General features: G+C 48.3%; 4 pseudogenes across 3 annotated transcripts; 2 read left to right on the top strand and 2 right to left on the bottom strand.

Moving 5' to 3' along the window:
- Positions 1-5,172: 5,172 nt before the first annotated feature.
- LOC146757200 (feather beta keratin-like) lies at positions 5,173-6,777 on the bottom strand (annotated as a pseudogene).
- Positions 6,778-8,609: 1,832 nt separating this feature from the next.
- On the top strand, positions 8,610-16,074 carry LOC107324951 (T cell receptor alpha variable 17-like; annotated as a pseudogene). The gene is made up of 3 exons (XR_014937121.1): positions 8,610-8,868; positions 9,243-9,849; positions 15,939-16,074. The product of XR_014937121.1 is annotated as a T cell receptor alpha variable 17-like (transcript).
- On the top strand, positions 15,110-17,719 carry LOC107324948 (uncharacterized; annotated as a pseudogene). The gene is made up of 3 exons (XR_014937090.1): positions 15,110-15,158; positions 15,939-16,214; positions 16,514-17,719. The product of XR_014937090.1 is annotated as an uncharacterized LOC107324948 (transcript).
- An 80-nt stretch (positions 17,720-17,799) lies between these two features.
- LOC146757199 (feather beta keratin-like) lies at positions 17,800-22,601 on the bottom strand (annotated as a pseudogene). The gene is made up of 2 exons (XR_014937122.1): positions 18,848-22,601; positions 17,800-18,539 (listed from the first exon to the last, which is right to left on the bottom strand). The product of XR_014937122.1 is annotated as a feather beta keratin-like (transcript).
- Between the last annotated feature and the right edge of the window lie 266 nt (positions 22,602-22,867).

The raw sequence follows: 22,867 nt of genomic DNA, 5'->3' as shown, positions 1-22,867 counted from the left end.
TAGTTGGAGAAGGGCTTCAGACTCATGTGGTTACTAGGAAGAAAGGGGTGGGAGATGTTGATTGGAGGGTGAAGGAATCTAGCTGTCTTTAATGTAGACCCTGCACTGCCCCAGGCCCAGGCACAGTCTTCATGGAAGTGACAATTTTCTAAGGTGCTTGTCATGAATTGAAAACAGACAATGACATGAGCTGTATGACTGCTTCCTTTAATGCTGCTTGTTCATTACTTGGATCATGCCACACCCATTCCCTCATGGAGGCTTCTTCTGAGTACTGGGATTGAGAGGCCTCAGTGTTTGTGGTCCAGGACTAAGTCAGTGATGGCAGAGGACTCAACTCAAAGTGCTGAGAGGGGTCTGACTCAGGCAAGTGATGGAGTCTGGGGCTACGCTGCATGCACATTTGCCACGTCATCCTTTTTTTCTAAATCCCAACACACTCCAGTGATTCCATGTGTTTGGATTCCAAGGCAGATGGACTGGACTGATGGGTTTCAGTTCCCTTCCTCATACAATGCTTTGTGGTGAAATTGCATGACTTCCTAGTGCATGGGGCATCATCCACATCTTTAGGAAGCCTATTCCAGTGTTTGACCACCTTCACATTAAACTATTTTTATCCTAGTGATACCAGTTGTAGCAATAGTGTTAAGTTTGCTAATGCTCGTTGATAAATACCCTGGATTTTGCTGAGAAAACAGGAAGAATCTGTGCCCTTGTACCATCTAGATAACAGTGATATACTGAACAACTTGTATCATGTCTGCAAGGGAAGTTCTGCTTTGAATAAGTTCATTTTGTGTAAGCAAGGATTGTGTAATCAAGGCTAACTGAGCATTGGTGAAGACAAGGTTCAAGCAGTGAGGACAGGGAGGAAGAGTACTGACTTCATCCAGAGGGCTGTGGGACCACCACCACAAAACGTCTGAACATTTGCAACGAGGCAGAAGCCTACATTAATGATTTTATGGGGAAGTATGGAATATAAGTGTTGAAAGAGATCCTGACCTGGAACTCCTCTTCCTTTACTCTCCGGGACAACACAGTTTTTCCATGGGCAGTGCAGAGAACACGTGCCACATTGTGATTTGTGTGCTGTGCAGTGCGCTGAGGGCTTTAAGGAACTGGTCTGAAACTCACCTGAGCTTTGCAGTCCCATGCAGACTGCTTCTTTGCTCTGTTTTTTGTCCAGATTCTCAGCAGGTTAGGCCTTTACAAAGTGGCCTTTCTGTATAATGCATTTGTAATTTTACGCTGTTTCCTTCCCTAAGCTTCATGCAGAAATCTCAGAGCTGGGAGGAGCACAGGAAATGATGCATTGTTTTCTTGTAGTAATTCTTCCACATTAATGCTTTCTACCTAATGAAAGACTCCCACAAGGCCTCACCATGAGGTATCATCTGCAGTCCAGGTCTGCCCTTTATTCCTAGCAAACTGAGACCACCATGTAAACGATTGTGTGGAGGCTGATGTTGGGACGTGGGTAACATTAGTGACTCTGAAGAGGGAAATGAATTTTCTTCCAATGGGAGCTGTTGTGCAGGCAGCACCGGAGCTGCCAAAACTCTGAGCGCAACACACCTGTTGAAGATCCTATAGGACATGCATCTGTCAGTCCCATACCACCCAGTTTGTCTATGGGGAATTAGACACTCATTACAAGTGAATAGCAGGGAAAGAGAGGAAAGAGTAGAAGATGAAGAACATAGCTTTGAGCATGGTGGGCAATTTCTGCCATAGTACTGTCCGGAAATGCAGTAGAGATCAAAGCACGCAGAGGTGATGCAGACTCCATCACAGCTGAGAATGTTGTCAATTACAGCAGGGGTGGAGGATTTCACGGTGGTGTTTTGCAGGTAAGAGCTGAGGGTGAGGCTGAGCAGAGGCACTGTAGTGGGAAGGGGTTTAACGATGACAGTATATACATGCAGCTATTGGCTGGTTAGTTTGTACCATTGGGTGGGCATGGCTGGCCCTGGTGATAGCAGGGCATGTCTCAGAGAGGCAGAAGGGGAGCATTTTTTTGTTAATATTTTGTTGAGCATTCAGAGGAGCCACCATTCACGGCAGTGTTTGTAATGAATAGAAAACGTCTTGGATAATCACACGGGCAGTGTGGCTGTTTCCACTTACACTGCCTTTTCATTTTCTGGATTCTGTTACACCCATATCCTCACAGAAGCTGCTTCTGAGTGTTAGGAATTAGAGGTCCCAGGATTTCTAGAACAGGTATGAGACAGAAGTGAAAAAATATGGAACAAGAAAAATTCTATATTTCATAGTCTGTTATTTGTAGCTGTCTTCCAGAAGGGGTCATGAAGAATGGCTGAATGAATGCCTGGAGGAAGATGGACAAATCTTTCTATACCCGTGTCTGTGGAAGAAGTGAGAGAGACAGGAAATGGAGAGAGACTGATAACAGCAGTGACCGTCAGAGGTCATGAGAAGACCACATAAGCCAGGAAAAGACATCCTGTTTGAAGTTTGCTGCTGCTCTTGTTGACCTATAAAACCTCCCTCTGACGTCATCATCAGAAAACACAAAGCCATGGCAAAGGAGAACAGGACTTCTGTGATTGAATGCATTCTCCTGGGCTAAACAGACCATCCCGGGTGTCACACAGTCCTGTTTGTCATTATCAACTCCATGTCTCTCCTAATCCTGGCCTGACCTTTGTCACAGCAGGGTGTGATCAGTACCTCTGGATCTCAACATTATCCTGTTGCTATGGTACAGACCAGGTATAAGGAATATCACAATCAGTTTCTACTATGATGATGGGGCCCTTCTTGGGCTGGCCTGCAGGGATACAGTCAGACTTTACCCTGTGCATTATGGTTCCTGTCATCATCATCCTCATGCTGTCCTTTGCATGATAGTTACCTACATCTGCATCACCTCCAGAATTCTCTCTATTCCCTCAAATTTCACTTACCAGAAGGCAATCATCACTGTCCCTCCTGTCCCAGCACAGTTCCCTATGTATCAGAGGCCAAGTCAAGATCCATCCAAAGCCTACCTGAAAGCTCCATCCCTTGAGTGCCCTGGAACTTTAAGGAGCCTGGCAAGGCAGGACAAGTGCAGTGTCACGGTTTAAACGAAAATTTACTTGCGTCCATGACAGGGGGGGCCGTGGGCCCTGCAGGGGCCCTAAGCCGAAAGGAAAAGTTAATTAGGAAAAGAAAACAGAGGCAACAATCTAAGGAGGCACACTTATTTACTAAATACTATATTGAAATACAGGATAACACAATATAAGATAATATAATTGAAATTAAGCTAACAAATCAAGAAAAATAGGAGAGAGAATGAGTCCTGAAACTGAGAGGCCTACTGTAAACTCTAGGCTGAAGTCTCCAACACACTCCCCTGAACTCCAGAACTCGAAAGAACATCAGTCCAGCTTGTGACAGAGATAATATAGTGTCCAGGTCCTGTGACCCATCTCTGACCGTGATTTTCTCTGGGATACGTAGTCTTTTTCTGTAAGTTGCAGATTCAGTAAAATTATTCATGCTTTATATGATGTTATGATGTGGAATACTGATAGCAAAATTACAAAATTATTAAACCATGACATGCAGTATGTTGGGCCATAGAGATATAGGCCTACAACAAAGCAAGGGGAGGGCTGTGCTGTTGTGTGGAGACCACTGGCCAGGGACCAGGCCAAAGCTATTCTTTATGGTTACACTGGGCTTTGGTGGGCTTGGTTCTGATGCTCTTTGTCCTGTGATCCCACCTGAGCCAGTACTGTCTGACACAACAGCTGGCCTGAGGAGAGATGCTGCCATCCTCATATTATGTAGAAATGATTCTCCGTGCCATTGCTGTGGTGCTGGCTTCACACAGAATTGGTGTGAAAGTAAAGCCTTCACAAAACAGATCCCCTGGGTGTGCTGATGTGTGAAGTCCCCAGTTTGTGTGTGGGGTGCAATGGTACTTCATGGAGTGCAAGGTCTTTTTCAGCCCAAATGCACAGGGACTATGAAAGGATCTTGGTGCCTGGGGAAAGACACCACAGTGTGAGTCCTGGATTTGGGCTGGTGCATGCCCTGCATGACTGGGGGAAGTACAAAGATCCCACTGAGTCCAGCAACATGTCACACTCTCACTGCCATGTCCCACTGGAAATGGGGATATCTTCTCTCACATGAAGTCTTCAGAGGAGAAGGGTAATGTTGGGTCACTTCAAAGGACTTCCAATTAATAAGCCTGAGGAGAATCGTTCCATTTTGGGGAAGACGTGACAATACCAAGAAGCTGTGAGTGTTTGGGCATGAATCACTATCCTGGGCCTTCCTGAACCCATGGGAGTGTTGATTTCAGAGGGAATGGGGGCTCCATCGTGTGGCCTTCTGTAGCTGTTAGCAGTCCTGCGCTGTGGAAGCCCTCGAACTCAGGTGACTTGGCAAAAGTATGGCATGGGCAGGAGCTCTGCAGAAGGCTGTTAGGAGCACACAGAAAAGCTGCCCAGGTGCAGCAGGAGTCGTTGGCAGAGACCAGCGAGGGCACCGGCATCAACAGCAACTGCTCACACACCAGTATACAGGCCTATTACATCCAGTGGTACAGTCAGCTCCCAGGCCAAAGCCCCACATTCCTCATCAGTGCTTTTAAAGGCTCCAAGGAGATTCCAGATAAGGCGGGATGGCTGTCAGCGTTGGAAGACCACTGCTCCAACACCCTGTGGCTCGCCCGGCCCCAGCTCGCGGACGCTGCTGTGTATTATTGCATGTTGTTAGCACAGGGAGAGGAGCCAAGGCTGCGGCAGCTCATGAACTCGTTTGGAAGTGGCAGGGCAAAGTGCTGTCCTTGCCCGCAGGGGACGCTGCCTGCAGGGCACCAAACCATGCTGACCAGGGTGCAGTGCCCTGAGTTCTCAAGAGAAATGAGCACCACACACGTGGCAGTGATTCATTAAGGCCAATATGAGTCGTGCACAACTATGCTCACCTAGGTGAGTAAGATGGCATAAATGACAATACAAGCTCAGTTATACACCACTAAGATGTCCTAACAATTCTACTACATCTGCTATCCTCTCTTTCCTCCCTGGTGCCACACTGATGATAGCAGGAGGAACCCAGTTTCTATGAGACAGCAGAGTGGCTTGTACCCATGGCCTCCCACACAGTGGTTGGAAGAAAAATCAAAAGCTCAAATGAGATGCAGAAATCTTTAATGAATATATTTAGAGGAAAATGAGATCACACTGGGCAGGGACTTCACAGTGCAGGATTCACTCATTCCCATGATTCAACTCTTGCAAGGCTAGTGCCTGCCTTTTAGGGAGGGAAGGGATCGTTCTTAGGAGCTGCATAGGAGCAGAAGAGAAAGGTAAAATATGTATGGAAAAGAAAACGGAGTTAAAGAGTTAGGTACAGGTTAAAAAGAGACATGAGCCATGTTTTCAGAAAGTCCAGGATTGCCCTTTCCTGCCTGCAGTTCCCTAGGTAGCTGAGTATGTTCTGGTATTCTGAAAGCAGTGGCTTGAAGATTCCTTCTTGATCAAGCACCGTGTTTGTGGTTTATGGGCAAATTTCTCCAGGATCATGGCCAGTGGCTTTATCAGGGCAGGCATCTTCTGCCACAGTAGCGGCTGCCAAAGCCGGACAAGTCAAAGCCACCTGAGGTGATGGGAACACCCTCAGAGCTGAGGATGCTGCCAACAGCAGCAGAGGTGGAGGATCCCACAACGGTGTTCTGTGGGAAGGAGCTGAGGATGGGTCCAGGCAGGGTCACCACCACGGGAGAGGGCTCAATGACGATGGTTGAGTTCTGACATTGCCTGACACAGGGCTCATTGCAGCTGCTGGCCAGAGGGGTCGGGCCACAGGGCCGGCATGGCTGACACAGGGTGTAGCAGGACATGTCTTAGGACTGCAGGTACACCTAGGAGAAAGGAAGAGAAGGAAGTAGAGCATGAGGGTACGTGAAGAACAGCCTGGGTAGTCTCCCACAAAGGAACCAAAACAAAAGGTCCCTTCCAACCCGCACGAAACTATGAAACTATGAAAATCCAAGGCAACTACTAAGGATGGAGTTAAAGGCTGAGAAAGTCAGATGGCTTCATTATGTCAAGTCCTGACAATGGACTGTCCAACCTATACAGACTCTTGGAGTGTATCAATCTAAAGCCACGTATGCTCGGTCCCAAGCACTCTCTGGGCAGATGTCATCTCCTCCATGGTCTCCCATAGCATAGAACTCAACTATCTCATAGCGTTTCTATTCAGGCAAGAGGAGAAGAGAGGGCTTCACACTTACCTGGTTCCCAGTGAGGAGAAGGCAAGACAAGTGGATGGCAAGGTATGGAACTGGGCTGCCTTTTATACTGGTCCTTCATCACCGCAGGTCCAGAGGTATGGTTGATGCAGGCCATAATTTTCTGACCAGCTTACCTTGAGTGCAAGCTATCCCTTCTCATTATATGGGCTGGTTTTTGATTTCCTGCTGTGCTACCTTTTCATTTCAGGATTTACAATGTGTCCATTCTCTAATGAAGGTTTCTTTGAAGTGCCATGATTAAAGGCTCAAAGACTTATTGTGTAGAATTGCTCTGGTGAGGACAGTGACTCAGCTCAAGTGCTGATCAGATCTGGAGGAGGCAAGTGAAGTCAGCCTGATACAGTGTAGTGGGGCTGTCATGGTTCTCTGGATTTTGTTGTCAGAGTGCTCCACATCATAACATCATCTAGAGCACTGGGAGTTAAAGTGTGTCAACGGTTTACAAGCTGGTTCTGCCCGGTTCCATTACTAGTGGGGCAGAGGGATTTCACAAAATCCTCCCCTCTGGAGAAGGGAAACAGGGGACCCCAAAATAAATAATATAATGTATATATTAAAAAAAAAAAAAAAAAAAAGCAATGATCTGATGAGAAACAAATTTACTAAATATGGTATTGGAATGCAAGATAATTTGAACTGAAGCTAATAAATCAGATATAATGAGAGAGTATCTGAAAGCTGTAGGCCTTACAGTAATACTGAAGTAGTTCGCGAAGTTGGGACAGTCAGCAGTGAGGAGAGACAAAGGAGAAGAGTGGCAAAGAGAAAAGTCTAAGGAAAGTGCGAGAGAGATGACCCACCTCTACCTTATATGCACTCCCCCCTGTGCAGGAATGATATCAGCACAGCGAACAGTCTTCTCGGGAACGTAGTTTCTTCTCCTTGGTATGTGGAACTGGGACATTAACACTTTAATTCCCAACACACTACAAGATGTTATGATGTGGAATACCAATGATCATAAAACCATGAGAAAGTGTTAATTCTGGAGCTCCGTGGATTGTTGATAGATCTGTTTCAGAAGAGAAGAATGAACTACAGCTCTCAGAAGACTTGACTGCTCCATTTTCATTTTCTGTTCAGAAGATCAATCTGCCTGGGAATCACAAGACCATTTGCTTTTTTCTGCATCAAAGAGGGGTGTGAAAAATCAAAAGCAGGCCAGTTCAGACACACTGTAGGTCTAACTAAAAAAGATATTTGAGAAAAAGGGGTTGCAAACAGGACTGATCTTAAAAGTATGTAGTAGAGAATAATGGTAGACACCAGAGATGTTGTCAGAGAAGCCAGGTGAGACACTTCCTCTCAACTTCAACCATCCAACCCATTGCTTCTCCACTGCACCATCTACCACATCCACGTCACTCCAGATCATGTCGTCACCTTACTGTCTGACAACAAACATTGCCCTTCTACTTTGACTACACGATACTACCACAAAAATGGATCATGTGGAGGCAAAGGTTAGGATACAGACAACTGTAAGGACTGAGAAGAAATGATCCATCTTTAAGAGGACCCTGTCAGTGCAGGCAGTAACCAGGAGTGGACAGATATTTGCGCTCATCGTCTATTGCAGAGATTCCACAAAAAACCTATCTGACTGTCCCACAGAGACAGCGACAGCAGAGAGCAGCCAGCAGAATATCAGGAAGGCTTTTGTGTTCTTCGGGTCTTCTAGGATAGTAGAAAGGGAAGAGAGAAGAGAGAGCAGAAGTTAGGGAAATGAGGCTTTATCCATGTTTTCAGTGAGACCTAGCTGCCCACTTTTTGAGGAAAGCGCTAGACACTCAGCGTTTCTGACACCAATGACCAGGATCTCGTTACTCAGTAAAGCATACATTCTGGGTTTCCATCCTGCCCTGGGTTCACTTCAGTGGCTTTAGCACACCATCTGCTGCAGTAGCATCTGGCATTGCAGGGGAGTTAACTGTACCCAGAACTGGTGGAGACTCCATCACTGCTGAGGATGCTGCCAACAGCAGCAGACTTGGAGGATCTCACAGTAGTGTTTTGCATGAAGGAGCTGTGGATGCGAGCAGACAGGATCAGGATCGCAGGATGGGGCACAGTCATGACAGTGGAGTTCAGGCACTGCATCATTGCAGCTTTGGACTCGGGGAGCTCTCGGGGCGCCGCGTTCCCAGGCAGCAGCACACGACCCGTTCCCGCTGCCGCGTTTCGGGAGCTGTGGCAGCTCCGGGCACAGACGGGCGGACAAAGGCTCAGAAGCGTCGCGCTCCCATGCCTCTGTGCTCTCGGCTGCCCTTTTCGCGGCAGCTTTCTACTGTACTGAAGGAGCTTTCGCAGCCTTTCCTCAGCTCTCCGCCAACACCGCAGTGCCCGGCCTACGCTGCAGGACATGCAGATTCCAAACCCCGCTACCCACAAGAGCCCAACACTCGCAGCTCGGTGCAACCGCGAGTGACGCCGGCGCAGGGCGGAGCTGGCGGCGGCGGAGGGGAAGAGGAGCCGCCTGCCGAGCTGAGCAGGGGCTGGCAGTGCAGCGCGGAGCGGGCGGCGGAGCGGCGGGATGGGGCAGTGCCGGGCCGCGGGGCTGGCCGCAGTGCTCCTGGGTGCGCGGGGCTGCTGGGGTTTCTTTCCGACATGTTGACCCGTTCTTTCCTGACGGCTGCATTCAGACCGGCTGTTTTCGGAGAGCTCAGGCTACCGTTGCCACCTGTCTGCCCTTTCTCCCTGCGTTCCTTAAAAAATCCCTCCCCACGCTGCTGCTTCCCGCAACAACTTTTGCTCTCACCCCTTGCTCTTTCTGGTTTGGAACCTCCGTAAAAATATCCCAGCTTACGTTTTTTCCCCAGACAACAAGTTAGTGAGATTTTCCGTCTACTTAGAAAACGTTAATCACCGTGAACCTTTTATTTTTTCCTCTGAATAACATTTCTTTTCCAGTGAAGGAATTTCCTGAGCTTGATGTTTATTTTATTCTCAGCATTGGCTGCGTGCAGAGCCCAGGTGCAGCAGGAGCCTTTGGTAGAGACCAGAGAGGGCACCGGCATCAACATCACCTGCTCACACCCCACCGTACAAGCCAATTACATCCACTGGTATCGACAGCTCCCGGGCCGAGCCCACGCATTCCTCGTCAGCGCTGTTACAGGCTCCAAGGAAGTTCCGGATCCGATGGGGCGGCTGTCGGTGTCGGCAGACCGCCGCTCCAGCGCCCTGTGGCTCACCCGGCCCCGGCTCGGGGACGCGGCGGTGTATTACTGCGCCGTGGACCCACGGGAAGCTAAGCCGGGGCTGCGGCCCGGCACGAACCGCATTGGGCGTGGCGGGGGCACAGTGCCGTCTTGTGCCCGCAGGGGGCGATGCAGCACCTCCGGCTGGGACCTCCCGAGCTGACATTGCTGACATTGCTGACATTGCTGACATGGAACATGTCCCTCGCACTGCTCGGCATCCTCCGGAGTAAGGCCTTCGAGCTGCACACCTTCATAAATACGGCATGTCGAGGTCGCAGACACATTCAGGCGGTCCCCACAGTGGCTATTCTTTAAAACCACCAGATGGTGCGACAGGATTCAGGGCCTCTGCAGGTGAGGTGTAGATTCAGTAGAGGGAACCCCCAGTCACTCCATGTATATATATTGGTTGTGTCCCTTGGTGACTTGAGGACATTAGGGTGCATTGTGCACCAGTGTCCACCAAGGCTTTATATTTCTGTGGTCGAGATGTGCCAGGCCACTTAATCCACACAGTCCAATATACTCTATTGTCCCTTTCCCCCCCCCCCCCCCCGGCTGGGGGCAGGGCCCCTCTATTGTTTACCTCGGTGGCTTGCAGCAACTGGAACTCTCCCCTTCTTGGAAGAGTTCACCTTGGTGGTTGTTTCACCTTGTAATTCTTTCACTCGTGCCTGAAGTGCAGAAGTGGATGAATTACCCCACTTCTTCATGTCCTCCCCATGACTACAGAGGAAAAACAACAAGGCAAGACGTGTAGTCTTATCGTTGTCATTTGCTTGAATACGAGGTGTCTTATCATTGTCATTTGCTTGAATACGAGGACATCTCTTTTTATGGTTGAGATTTTCGATGATACAGGTCGAGAGGAACTCATGTTGTTTAGCTTTCTCAATAGGCGATCGTGGAAATCCTGGTCTCCATCATCTTGTACCACCATGGATTCATCTACATCAGGCACATTAGCCAATTTGTCAATAATATCACTTTGTGTTCCCTCCATTTTGTTTAATCTTTCCACTATTTTGACAATGGCTGAAGTATACAGATTAACTTCTGTAGCGCTTATAAATAATTCAAGTTCCTGAAGCCTGCTAATTAGTTCATTCACAGGGGGTTTCCTTTCCCCTTTGCCATATACTAATGCAAGTGCACTGGCATGCTTTTCTGGAGCTGCCTTTGTAAAGTCACGCCACATTTGTCGTGGAACGCAGACTGCTTCAGGATCATGTAATTGGTTTGGATCGTTACGATTGAACTGGGGGCTGTATAGCATTTCCACCAGAGCACTTTCCCTCAAAAATTGGATACCTTTCTCTATATCAGTCCATTTCTTTTTCTCAGGCTCCAAGTCCCGTTTAAAAGGGAATCTATCTCTTACTGCTATCAACATCCGCTTCCAGAGGGTGTAGGACCGATTTTGGCATGTGCCAATACCTCTGTCCACACGTGAGTCCTTGGAAATGCTACCCAGTTGGCGAGCTTCACTGCCATCGAGCCACGCACTGTTGGCACCATTATCCCAGCAGCGAAGTAACCAAGTGACCATATGTTCTTTTGGATGACATGTGAAATCCTTTCTTAGATCTCGAATTTCACTCATTTTAAAAGATCGATCAATAATGGTCGTAATACTTTGCTCATCTTTTGCTCTATCAAGAGTCCCGGGTGTTGATGGTGGCAGCTGTGTCGATGAGGCTGCCCCATCTCTAAGTTTGGACTCGAGAAATTCTCGTAAAGAAAATCTGGCTTTTGGCTCCTCTTCTGACTCTGACCCTGACCCTGATGCTTGTGTTATTTCCTCCAGGTAACCCTCCTTCTTTTTCCTCTCTCCAAACTTCCTCTTCTCCTCTAACTTCTTCTGCTCCTCTAAAATCTTCTTGTACCCCTCTAACATCCTCTGCTCCTCCAACTCCCCCTGCTCTCCTGAGTCCCCCTGCTCTCCTGAGTCCCCCTGCTCTCCTGAGTCCTGCTCTACTAACTCCCTCCGCTCTTCCAACTCCTTCTGCATTTTCTCTAACTGAGTTGAAACTCGTTTTGTCTTTCGCCCTCTTACAGGGGCAACCAACATTGTATCTGGTGTCCCTGATAGTTGGTCCAATTGGACTACATGTGTCCCCAGTGGCTGGTCAGATTGAACTACATGTGCCCCCGGTGGCTGGTCAAATTGGACTACATGCGCCCCCAGTGGCTGGCCAAATTGGACTACATGTGCCCCCAATGGCTGGTCAAATTGGACTACATGTGCCCCTGGTAGTTGGTTACATACATTCAGCTCACCCCGGAGGGCACATAGCTGGTCTCGGAGAGCGTTCCGCTCGAACTGGACGGCACCGAGCTCAGTCTGGAGGCTGTTGTAGTTGGACTGGAGAGTGTTGTACCCGAACCGGAGGACGTTATGCTTGGCCTGGAGGGCAGTGTGCTCAGTCTGGAGAGTGTCATGGTCGGTCCAGAGGGCATTGTGCTCAGTCTGGAGAGTGTTGTACCCGGTCCGGAGGGCATTGTGCTCAGTCTGGAGAGTGTTGAGCTCGGTCCGGAGGGCGTTGTGCTCAGTCTGAAGAGCGTTATGCTCGGACCGGAGGGCATTATGCTCGGACTGAAGAGTGCTGTGCTCGGTCTGGAGGGTGTCACAATTGGGTTGAAGGACATCGTGCTTAGGCTGGAGGGTGCCGCGCTCAGACTGGAGGGCGTCATACTTGGCCTGAAGAGTGTTGTACCCGGACCGGAGAGCATTGTGCTCAGTCTGGAGAGTGTTGTGCTCGGTCCGGAGGGCATTGCGCTCAGTCTGGAGAGTGTTGTACTCGGACCGGAGGGCATTGTGCTCAGTCTGGAAGGCATTGTGCTCAGTCTGGAGAGTGTTGTGCTCGGTCCGGAGGGCATCGCAGTTGGGTTGGAAGGCATCGTGCTTGGCCTGGAGGGTGCCACACTCAGACTGGAGGGCGTCATACTTGGACTGGAGAGTGTTGTGCTCGGTCTGGAGGGCATTGTGCTCGGTCCGGAGGGCATTGCGCTCAGTCTGGAGAGTGTCGAGTTTGGATTGGATACTCTCATTCTCGGCCCTGAGAGTCTCTCTCTCAACCTCAAAATCTTCCCTCTCAGGAATGGTATTGAATAAGGCCCGATAAGCATTAGCTAGGCCCCAAGTAATTTGTGCCTCCTTAGATCTGCCTGAGCCACAACATTCCTGTCTCAAATACACAGTCAAACTCTCAGGATTCTTTAAGTGTTCAGGAGTAAAGCTCCATGACACTAAAGATGTCTGTCCTCTAAAAGTCTCTCCAAAGTTTCTCCACACTCCCTGCCACTCAGTATTCTCTGATTCTAGGGAAGACTTCCTCCTGATGTTATAATTCCAGATACTGAGTGAGATTACTACAATGACCAACAGTAAGTTCAGGGAGATTGACACAATTGACAGTGTGGTCCATTGGGACAACAGGTCATTCGAAGACTGCTTAAAGGATGCAAAGAAAAAAGGAAAAGCACGCTCAAAAACCACCATTTCCGTACTATTGGTTGCATTAGTTGCTCCCTGTGGAGCTGCATGCCAATACCAAATTAGCGTTGCTAACCATGCTTTCAATCTATTATACATTCCTATAACTTCATAGGAAAAATAGGCTAGCTTAAACATGGTCCAATATGTTTGGAGCATCGTAAAAGAGGAACTAATGAAATGCAGTACCTTATAAAGCACACTTAGTAGAGGGAACTTTTTTTTTTTTTTTTTTTTCCAATAGAGAGGAAAAAAAAGTAAAAAAAACAAAGCTCAGCAGTGTTTATAAAATAAACCGGGGTATTGGCAGTCCGCCTGGACTTTTCAAGGTCAAGCTCACAGGTGCAGAACCGCAAACACGAGATAGCTCCTTAACAGGGAAAAAACTTGTAGCTCTGTTAAAAGCTAAAAGAGCAACAGGAGAAAACACAGAAAAACAGCAACTCAATTTGCCCACATTCTCCACCAAAAATCTGTCACGGTTTGAACGAAAAATCCACCTGCGTCTGTGACAGGGGGCCGTGGGCCCCGGAGGGGCCCTAGGCCGAAAGGAAAAAGTTAATTAGGAAAAGAAAACAGCAGCAACGATCTAAGGAGGCACACTTATTTACTAAATACTATATCGAAATACAGGATAACATAATATAATACAATATAATTGAAAATTGAGCTAACGTATCAAGCAAAATAGGAGAGAGAATGAGTCCCGTACCCGAGAGGCCTACTGTGAAATCTAGGCAAACGGCTGAAGGCTCCCACACACTCCCCTGAACGCCAGAACTCGAAAGACGTCAGTCTAGTCTGCGACAGAGTTAATATAGAGTCCAGGTCCCGTGACCCATCGTGTTGTTCTCTGGGAGATGTAGCCTTCTTCTGTAAGTTGCAGATTCAGTAAAATTATTCATGCTTTATATGATGTTATGATGTGGAATACTGATAGCAAAATTACAAAATTATTAAACCATGACACCACTGTAAGGTTTGTTGGTTGTGAGGTCTACTTGTTCATGCTGGCTGAGGATCAAGTCCCTTCTCAGTTCCAAGGGAAGTACAATTAAAAGGGACAGTGATAAAGCATAGAGTAACCCCAAAATGTAAGCATATGGGAGACAAGGAGGGAGACCAGTACTCCTCAGCACCTAATGGGTAAGATTAGGGAACCACTGCTGTTAGATAAGAAGTTAGTGACTGAGATTTTTGAGTGACAAGTGACAAGATGAAAAGAAAGATGGAGAATGCTCTTGAGGGACTTGTGGGGCTATTCAAACATATTAAGGAATGTTTAGGGAAAGGTCAAAGGCGTCACAAAATGGGTTGTAGGGAGGAAAAACAGGATGCACTGTAGAGGAAGGAGGACAAAAATTTCCAATCAGTACACCTTAGGGGATAAGGTCTGTGCCTGACCACCACAGCACATTCTGTCTTCTTAATTCCTGATTTGTCTATGCAGTGTTGAAACTGTGCTCTATTTCTCATGTGGGAGTGCACCAAGGTCTAGGCCAGTAGATGCACAGACTGCTGTGCAGTAGAGATCTGGCTGCCAGAGACCAAAACCACATTCGAAGCACATCAGGAGTAAACCAGTGACTGGGAGGAAAGAGTATTAAAGTCTGGGACAGATGTGAGTAAGGAATCACAAAGCCTGGGAGTGGAGGTTTGGCAGGCTGAGGTCCCATTTAATGTCTGAGGGATTAGCATGACTGGGATTGATGTGTGTGAGAGGAGTGGGTGACTTCACTCATCTGATGGCCAGAGAACAACAGAATGGTCTATCCTAAGCAAAGGAGGAGAGCCACATGCAGTGTAGGAGAAGCCAGTCCAGGCAGCAGTACTGGATGTGGCTGTGAGATTGTGGGAGTCTTTGCGAAGCCAGTGGATGATGGTGTGTGCTTCCACTGGAGAACTGCAATGCTTGTCAGCTCAAGAGCAGGAATAGGGCTTTGTTCCCTGCTTAAGAATGATAAGAGAAATGTTGGTGTTAACTGTGGGTGTTGCTAATGACAGTGTGCACCCTGCCTGTGGAGCCAGCAGAGTCATTTCCGGCAGCTGTGACATCTTAGACTGCGAGGTGGTTTTCTGCCTCTTTCTCACTCAGCTAATAGGAGGGTCGGTCTCAGCATGCATCGCAGCTATCTCGTCCTCACTGCCTTCCTGGGACAACTGCTGGGTAAGTTCTGGCTTTTAATCAAGGCATCCATCTTCTCCCCAGGAAGTGCTCACCAGCCTCACCGGGTCTTCGTGGCAAACAGCTCCTGAGTTACAACAAACCTTGGGCAAATATTAATGGACAATTGTGGTTTTGCAGCAGACCTCTCAAGATTCTGCTGCTGTCAAAAGTGATGACGGAAGATAGTGAGACCACAGGACTCTCTCTTGCCTTTCTCCTCTTTATCTCTTCTGACCCACCTCCTGCCACCCACAGAGATCGCAGCCATCCCTGCAGTCCCACATTTCAGCCTTTCCCACAAAAAGCAGATCCTGTCAAAGTCACAAGAGTGACATTAAACATTTAATCCCATCAGCATGAAGTGGATGTTGCCTGGTGCATAAAGACCATGGCCTTCCGTTGTACTCTTGGATGTCATCATAGCCACAGATCACACTTGTCAGCCTTTAGCTCGTAATTGCGTACAGTGAGGGACTTAGGAGCTCTCCAAGAGGATGGGGACCAGGAAGCAGGATGCATCTTTTCCCACTAGCTCCATGGGTCCTTCAACCTGCAGAGCCAGGACAGGCTGTTCCCTGTTGCCCACAGCAGGAATGAAGCACAGAACCTGGTCTGGCCTACAAGCTCAGATCCCCTTCCAGAACCACCTTGCCCAGGCCTCAATACTTTTCTGCAGGAAAAAGGACAGCGAGCACTCTCTCAATCTGTTTTGTGTCCACTCAGTGTTGGCAGCCCAGAGCCTTCCCTGCAGAGCTGCTCACCTTTGCTTTCTTCTTCTAGATGCCGTGGGGCAGACCATTGTCACCCAGCAAGAAGGAGAGGTCACAGTTGAGAAGAGAAATACATTCCAGACCACCTGCACATACCAGACCTCCAACTTTAATGGCTTGTTTTGGTACCAGCAGAAGAAAGGCCAGGCCCCACAACTGGTCACATATCAGGCAGCAGCAGGCCCCAAGCAAAACGGCCGTTTCACCACGTGGCTGAACACCACCGCAAAATACAGCCTCCTGCAGCTGGCAGAAGTCGAGCTCTCTGACAGCGCCTTGTACCTCTGTGCTGTGCAGGACACCCTGGTGCAGGGAGCTTCCTTGGCCGTGCAACAACCCTGGGGAGGGAGGGTCTGAGTCTGTGCAAGGCGGAGCTCTGGGGAAGGGGCCCTCAGGTCTCCTCTGGCAGTGCGACCTGTGTAGGGAACCTGCTTTAGCAGAGGGGTTGGACTCGATGATCTCTGGAGTTCCCTTCCAACCCCTACAGTTCTGTGATTCTGTGATGTCAGCTGAAGCCATAGCTAGACTGAGAATGGAAATAGAAGGAACTACTGGCCAACTGCACTCCATTCAAAACTTCCTCAGTAATCTGTTTTAGAGCTGATGTCTTTAGATGTCATTCCTGGTCATCCAAATGACAGCGAGGTGGTTCCGAGTAGCCGCGGAGCGGAGTTGGGGGCGGCTACGGGGAGGTGGTACCGCGGGCGGAGCAGAGAGCCAGGGCTGGCGGGGGCAGAGCGGAGCGGGCGGCAGAGTAGCGGGTTGTGGCGGTGCCGGGCGGAGCTGCCGCAGGTGTGGCGCGAACACATCTGGATCGTTGGTTGCTTTTCCAGCTTGTGCATCTCTCTGCTCCAGTGTGAAATTTCAGCCAGAGAAAATGCATTTTCTCAGTTTCCTTGTTCTTTTCTTCTCGGCAGTGGCTGTGAGCAGAGCCCAGGTGCAGCAGGAACCGTCGACACAGACCAGCGAGGGCACCGGCATCAACATCACCTGTTCACACCCTAACATAGGAAACACAGGATACCAGGAGAACATCCACTGGTACCGTCAGCACCCGGGCCGAGGCCCCACATTCCTCGTTAATGCTTTTAAAGGCTCCAAGGAGATTCCGGATCAGGCGGCATGGCTGTTTGTGTCGGAAGACCACCGCTCCAGCGCCCTGTGGCTCGCCCGACCCCGGTTCGCGGACGCGGCGATGTATTACTGCGTGTTGGTAGCACGGGGAGTGGAGCCGGGGCTGAGGCCGGGACGAACCGCTTTGGGCGTGGCGGGGGCACAGTGCCGTCCGAGCCCGCAGGGGGCGCAGCGTGCAGGGCCACCAAACTCCACCCTAACCAGGGTGCATCTTCCGGTCTTCTTGACAGTCAGACACGTCTATGTTTTAGGTGAGCAGGATGGCATGAATGACAATACAGGCTCTGTTGTACACCACGGAGATGTCCTCACATTTCTACTACATCTGCTATCATCTCTTTCCTCCCTGTGCCACACTGATGATAGCAGAAGGAACCCAGTTTCTACGAGGCAGCAGAGTGGCTTCTACCTATGGCCTCCCACACAGTTGTGCCTTTTTATATGAGCAGAGCAGGGGTTGTGTTGTCCCTACAAATAACTTTGGACTGAGTTACAGGGAGAAATGTTGCAAGACATGGCCTATCCTGTTCTGCCATAGGCAGAGAGATCTCCAGCCGCAAGGCACAGTGCACAAGAGAGCTGCCTCTGCAGTGTGTCATAATCTCCCATTCATCTGGTAATGGAGAAGGGTCTCAATAAACACTCCTCTAGTACATACCAAGAGCAAAGCCATATTTCCTGGGCGATTCTAGAAGCCATGCAAAGTGGAAAGAAAAAATCAAAAGCTCAAATGAGATGCAGAAATCTTTAATGAACATATTTAGAGTAAAATGAGATCACACTGGGCAAGGGCTTCACAGTGCAGGATTCAACCAGTCCCACGTTTGAGCTCCCTCAAAGCTAGTGCTTGCCATTTTGGAAGGGAAGGGATGGTTCTATGGAGTCACATAGGAGCAGAATGGAAGGAAAAAATAATATAAGAAAAGAGAAAAAGGAGTGAAGGTGTTAGGAAGAGGCAAAAAAAAAAAAAAAAAAAGAGAGACATGAGCCATGTTTTCAGAAAGCCCAGGATTGCCCCTTCCTCTCAGCATTTCCTAGGATCGCTGAGATTGTTCTGGTATTCTGAAAGCAGTGGCTTGAAGATTCCTTCTTGATCGAGCACTGTGTTCGATGTTTATGGCAAATTTCTCCAGGATCATGGCCAGTGGCCTTATCAGGGCAGGCACCTTCTGCCACAGTAGCGGCTGCCGAGGCCAGACAAGTCAAATCCCCCTGAGGTGATGGGAACACCCTCAGAGCTGAGGATGCTGCCAACAGCAGCGGAGGTGGAGGATCCCACAGCGGTGTTCTGTGGGAAGGAGCTGAGGATGGGTCCAGGCAGGGTCACCACCACGGGAGAGGGCTCAATGACGATGGTGGAGTTCTGGCACTGCCTGACACAGGGCTCATTGCAGCTGCTGGCCAGAGGAGTCGGGCCGCAGGGCCGGCATGGCATGCACTGGGTGTAGCAGGACATGTCTTGGGACTGGAGGTACACCTAGAAGAGAGGGATAAAAGGAAGTAGAGAATCAGGGTACATAAGGAACAGCCTGGGTAGCCTCTCACAAAGGAGCTAAGGCAACTACTAAGGATGGAGGAAAATGCTGAGAAAGTCAGATGTCAGGTCTGGAAAATGAGCTGTCTGACCCAGAGAGACTCTTTGTGTGCATCAATCTACACCATGTAAACGGTGTCCCAAGCACTCTGAGCATACATTATCTCCTCTGTAGTCTCCCATGACATAGAACTCAACTATCTGATAATGTTTCATTGAAGCAAGAGGAGGAGAGAGGGCTTCACGCTTACCTGGTTCCCAATGAGGAGAAGGCAAGAGAAGTGAATGACAGAGTTGGGAACAGGGCTGTCTTTTATATTCGTCCTTCATTGCTGCAGGTCCAGAGGTACGGTTGACAGAGGCCATAATTTTCTGACTAGCTAACCTTGAATGCAAGCTATCCCTTCTCATTATATGGGCAGATTTTTAGTTTCCTGCACTGCTACTTTTTCATTTCCAGATTTACAGTGTGCCCATTCTCTAATGAAGGTTTCTTTGAAGTGCTGTGATTATAGACTTAAAGATTTATAGGCAGTATTACACTGGTGAGACCAATGCCTCAGCTCAAGTTATGATCTCATCTGGAGGAGGCAGGTGAAGTCAGCCTGATACAGTGTAGTGGGACTGTCCTGGTTCTATGATTTTTGTTATCAGTGTTCCACATCATAACATCATCTAGTGCACTGGGATTAAGAGTGTTAATTCTGGAGTTCCATGGATTGTTGATAGTTCTGTTATCTGTCATGGGAGAGAAGAATGAACAACAGCACCCAGAAAACTTTTCCATTTCCGTTTTCTGTTCAGAAAATAAATCTGCCTGGCAGTCACAGGACCGTTTCTTCTTTACTGCATCAAAGAGAGTGCAAAAAATCAAAAGTAGGTCAGTCCAGATTTGTTACAGGTCTAACTGAAAGAGATCTTTGAGAAAAAGGAATTGTAAACAGAAAGGATATTAAAGTGAGTAGAAGAGATTCATGGTTGACACCGGACATGTTATCAGAGAAGCCAGAGTAGACACTTCCTCTCAAATGCAACCATCCAACCCATTGCTTCTCATCTGAGTGCACCTTCTATCAAATTCACATCTCTCCATCTCTCCAGAGGATGGAAGCCCCCCTTCATGTTCTCACCTTATCCCCTGACAACAAACATTCCCTTTTTTCCTTAGCTACATGAGATTACCAAAGAAGTGGATCATGTGGAGGTGAAGGTTGGGATGCAGACAGCTGTAAGGACTCTGAAGAGACAACCAATCTCACTTTGAGAGAACCATGTCAGTGCAGGCAGTAACCAGGAGCTGACAGAAATTTGGGCCTATCATCTACTGCAGAGATTCCACAGAAAAACTATCTGACCATCCCACAGAGGGAGAGGAGCCAGCAGAGCCCAAGGAAGTCTTCTGTGTATTCCAGGTCTTCAAGTATAGTAGAAAGGAATGAGAAATGAGATGGATGACAGGTAAATGAGGTTGTAGAAATGTCTTCATTGTGCTCTTGCTTCCCTTTTTTTAGAAGAGAGCACTGGACACTCAATCTTTCTGACATCCATGGCCAGGATCTTAGTCCTCAGTTCTGCATACCTTACAAATTTTCTGGGGACCTGGCATTAATGGTTTTAGCACAGTAGGATTCCATCTGCTGCAGTAGCACCTGGCAGTGCCGGAGAGTTCACTGTACCCAAAAGAGACGCAGACTCCATCACTGCTGAGGATGCTGCCAACAGCAGCAGACTTGGAGGATCTCACAGAAATTTTCTACATGAAGGAGCTGTGGATGTGGGCCAATTGGACCACTATCACAGGAGGGGTCACAGTTATGACAGTGGAGTTCAGGCATTGCATCATTGCAGCTTTTGACCAGCAGCATGAGTACGGAAGTCCAGCATGGCAGGTACTGGGCATTGTAGGCACTTGTCATAGGGGTACATAGATCAGGGCTGAAGTGGAGAGATGCTGAGGAGAAAGCAGAGCACAGGGACATAAGAGGAGCAGTCCATGAAACTCCAAGGAACACAGCAATGAGCCATTTTAACTGGCAGGTAGAATCAAAGAATCACAGAAATGTAGGGGTTGGAAGGGACACTTGGACAACATCTAGTCCAACTTCCATAGTAAAGCACACTCCCTACATCAGGCTGAACAGGAAAGCATCCAAGTGGGCTTTCTGTATCTCCCAAGAAGGAGATTATTCCAGTGCATTGCTTCTACAAGCTCATATAAAAGAAGTTCTTACCCACATTCAAATACATATTCCTGTGTACGACTTTATGCCTGTTATCACACTGAGCACTTCAGAAAAGATCTTGGTCCCATCTTCTTGATACCTTTCCTTTCAATAATTATAAGCATTGAAATGAACCTATTTTAGACTCCACCAAGTCTAAACAACGCCTGGTCTATCAGAATTCCATTTGTAGGAAGATGCTTATGGCTGCATAATAATTAACAAAGGGATAAAAGATTGTCTTCAGTTTATCCTGGTGTGATGTGAAAATGCTGGCCAGGTGCAACAAGTCTGCTGCCTTTCTTATTGGAAAATCCACACAAGACAAGCCCAACACAAACATGCCAGAAAAGGAAGTGGGAGAAGGGCTTCAGACTAATGTGGTTACTAGGAAGAAAGAGGTGAGAGATGTTGATTGGAGGGTGAAGGAATCAAGCTGTCCTTAATGTAGACACTGCACTGCCCCAGGCCCAGGCATAGTCTTCATGGAAGTGTACAATTTTTTAAGGTGCTTGTGATGAATGGAAAACAGCCAATGACATGAGCTGTGTGGCTGATTCCCTTAAAGCTGCTTGTTCATTTCCTGGATTATGCCACACTCATTCCCTCATGGAGGCTTCTTCTGAGTGCTGAAATTGAGAGGCTTCAGTGTTTATGGGACAGGACTGAGTCAGTGATGGCAGAGGACTCAACTCAAAGTGCTGAGAGGGATCCATCTCAGGCAAGTGATGCAGTCTGGGGCTACCCTGCAAGCACATTTGCCATGTCTTCCTCTTTTCCTCCATCCCGTCTTGCTCCAGTGATCCCATGTCCGTGGATTCCAAGGCAGGTGGGCTGGACTGCTGGGTTTCAGTTCTCTTCTTCATCGCACTGCATTGTGGTGAAATTCCATGACCTCCTTGGGTTCCTCTCCCTGGGCCATCCCTGCACATTTGACAGAATGGTCCTCAGTGTCCTCTCCGTCAGCTCACCATGGCCTTAGACCACACATCTCCAGCCATGTGTATGCATTAGCTTAAGTGATGAGTGCACACATGTACCCAAAGTATGCTTGATCAGTTTTCTCTATGTGTACCTGAGCATTTGTGAGTGCATGGATGTAGCCTTTTTTATTTTTTCCACTGGGATTTTTCTGGGCTTAAAGAGACCATAACAGGTGGCACATGGTCCTGTTTGTCATTATTTTTCCCATGCCTCTCCTAATCTTGATGGGAATGGCCCCTCTTTTGTGAGCATGTGAACTGAAAGGAACTTGAGGATCCCAGCCTATAACTTCATTGGTAAGTTTATCTTCATGGAGATCTAGTATAACATTTTCCCCCAAACTGGAGAATTTCTTTATCACTGGGAGAAGTATTATTGTGTCCAGGTGAAAGGCACAGCTATCTGGGAATCTCTGAATGTCTCAGTGTTGCTCTTCGATTTACATATGCATTATAGTGCATAACACCAGGAATATCATTGTCCATTTGTCCTGTGGTTCTGGGTCTGTTGAGAGCAGGGGCGTTAGGACAGGAAATTGGTTGTTCTGATCCTCATTGTCCAAAATGCTCTGTTTTTCATTGTAGGTTCTGACATCAACATCATCTTCAGAGTTCTTCCTCTTCCCTCTCCCTTCACTCACCAGAAGGGACATACAGAGAACGGGATGAACACGTGGGGAGGGATAGAGTGGTGTGCGGAAGGGGCCCCTGAGATCTGCTTGAGCCACGTGTTTGATCCCCACAGATTGTTCTGTCCTCTTATGAATCATTTCTTAGCTCTTCACCATCTCACTCAGTCTTGTGCACACTGGATGGACAAATTACCAGTTACTGGGGAGAGTGGCATGAGTGGCTTGGTGCCAAATGGTGGAGTCAGGCTGTGGTTGAAGATGTCCCTGCCATGTGCTGTGTGCTGCTACAAGAAGAGGGTCCACGATTCTAATGGAACAAGTGCAGGTCCTGAACCCCAACCAGATGTGGCAGGCACAGTTTTTATCCCCAAAACCACCCGGGTGTACAGACAGTACTGCTAGAGTTGTGGGGTTCAGCCCATGCAGCTGGAGTC

Source organism: Coturnix japonica, chromosome 24 (genome assembly GCF_054131305.1).
Source record: "Coturnix japonica strain WE chromosome 24, WE-NBRP24, whole genome shotgun sequence".
Taxonomy (NCBI): Eukaryota; Metazoa; Chordata; class Aves; order Galliformes; family Phasianidae; genus Coturnix; species Coturnix japonica.
Note: the sequence above shows the minus strand (reverse complement) of the source record. Positions and strands in the feature narration are given on the sequence as shown.